Source organism: Octodon degus, unplaced genomic scaffold (genome assembly GCF_000260255.1).
Source record: "Octodon degus isolate 3935 unplaced genomic scaffold, OctDeg1.0 scaffold00109, whole genome shotgun sequence".
Classification (NCBI taxonomy): domain Eukaryota; kingdom Metazoa; phylum Chordata; class Mammalia; order Rodentia; family Octodontidae; genus Octodon; species Octodon degus.
The window spans coordinates 7,620,691-7,623,153 of record NW_004524685.1 but is presented as its reverse complement, the minus strand read 5'-3'; positions in this window follow the sequence as shown (position 1 = coordinate 7,623,153).

The window sequence follows — 2,463 nt, the reverse complement described above, 5'->3', positions numbered from 1 at the left end:
ATCAAACCAAGTACACTGTGCCTAATTGTGTTTGCATGAGCAGTTGTTTAAACAATTGAGCTAATTGGCAGGACCCTCTGTCCATTGCTTCTGTGTCTTTGATTCTGTGACGGTAAAGAATCTCAAAATAGCTATTGACGATCTTCTGAATTTCCACAGGGTCTGTGGTAATTTCATCCTGTTCAATCCTTATTGATTGAATTCGAGGATTTTTCTTTCCTCTCTTTGATGAGGTTATCTTAGAGGGTATCAATTTTATTTAATTTTTCTAAAGAACCATCTTTTTGATTCATTAATTCTTTGTGTTGTTTTCTTTGTCTCAACTACATTAATTTATGCTCTAATCTTTATAGTTTCCTCTGGTATTGTGCTTTGGGTTTGGTTTGCTCTTCTTTTTGTACATGGTTGAGGTGCAGCATGAGGGTATTTGTTGTTCCCATTCTGTTTTTGTAATGTATGAGTTCACACCTATAAATTTCCCTCAGTGAACTGCTTTCATTGCATCCCATATATTCTGATAAGTTGTGTTTAAGTTTTCATTGAATTGTAGATATTGCTTAATTTCTTGTTTAATTTAATCTGTAACCCATTGGTTACTAAGGAGGTTGTTGTTTAATTTCCATGCATTTATGAGGTTTTTGTTGTTTCTTTTGTCATTTATTTCCAGTTTCACTGCACTGTGGTCAGAAAATATTCATGGGATAGTTTCTGTTTTCTTGCATAGACTTAAGCATGACTTATGGAGTAGTATGTGGTCTATTTTAGAAAATGTCCCATGTGCAACTGAAAAAACTGTGTATTCAGATGTGGTTGTGTGAAACACTCTGTATATATACACTGTCCATTTGTTCCAAGTTCTGGTTCAGTTCTGCTAGTTCTTTGCTAGTTTTTTTTCTGCTTGACCTAACTTTTTGGAATAAGTGGGTGTTAATTTCTCTTGTTAAGATTGTGGTATTGGATATTAGACTTTTCATGTCCATTAAGATTTGTCTTATATAGTTGGTTGCTCCCGTGTTTTGTGCATACATATTTATCAATGTTCCCTCTTCCTCTTCATTTTTCCTGTAACCAGTATGTAGTGGCTTTTTAAAATTTTGTTTGATCATTCTTAGTTTGAATTTCAGACGGTCTGTGAACAGGATTGCTACCCCTGCTTTTTTCTGAGGTGGTTGGGCATGTAGTATTGTTTTCCATCCTTTGACTTTCAACCTATGAATTTCTGTATGAATTAAGTATGGCTATTGTGTATAGCATATTGTTGGATTTTTGCTTCCTAATCAACTGTGCCAGTTTATTTCTTTTAATTGGTGAATTGAGTCCATTTATGCTGATGGTTATAATTGAGATGCATGGACTTATAACTGACATGTTATGTATCTGCTGTATGCCCTTTTTTCTCCTGTGTTTAATTCTTTGTCCTATTTGGTGTGTTCTTTCTATTCTTATTCATGGAGTTGTGGTCATTTTGGTCTCTCTCCAGAATACCTTTTAGTAGTCTGTGCAGGGTTGGCTTTAGCATCGTGAAATTCTTTAGTTGTTCTTTGTCATGGAAGTATTTCAATTCTCCATCAAACTTGAAAAAGAATTTTGCAGGGTATAGCAGTCTGGGCTGGAATTTGTTTTCTTGGAGGACTTGAGCTGCTTTGCTCCGTGTTCTCCTTGACTTCATGTTTGTGAAAAGAAATTTGCCATTATTTTGACAGGTTTTCCTTTAAATGTGTTCTGTTTCTTTCCTCTATTGGCTTTTAGTGTATTGTTCTTGTCCTGGATTTCTGGCATGTTGATTATTATATGTCTTGGTGTGGTTTTAATTTGGTTGATGTTATTTGGAGTTCTATATGCTTCAGTTACTCAATGTCATATTGTTTCCCCATATTTGGGAAGTTTTCTGCTATTACTTCTGTCCATATTATTTTCATATCATTTGTGTTGACCCCTTCTTTCTCACTGATTCCTATTAGTCTTACATTGTTCATCTTTGCATTGTGTTACAGATGTTGAATGATGTTTTCCTGCATCTTAGTTGTTTTTAAGAGATCTTTTCATACTTTTTCACTAGCTGAAATGGTGTCTTTAAGATCTGAAACTCTATCTTCACTTTCATTCAAATGTTTTTGTCAATGTGTGATTGCAATTTTAATTTCTTGTATATCTCTTTGAATCTGCTTCATGCATTCGATTTCTTTCTATATTTCTCATTCAAAGGTTCCATCATTTTTATATTCTCCTCTACTTTTTAATCTATGTTTACATTAGAAATACTTAGGGAGGGGCCGGGAAGATGGCTCAGTGGAATAAGCACTTCCCTGGCAAGGGCCTGAGTTCAATCCCTGGTTCCGCAAAAAAAAAATAAATAAATAAAAGAAATACTTAGGGGCTGGGGAGATAGCTCGGTAGAATAAGCGCTTGCCTGGCAAGTGCAAGGGCCTGAGTTCAATCCCAGGTTCCGCAAAATAAATAAAT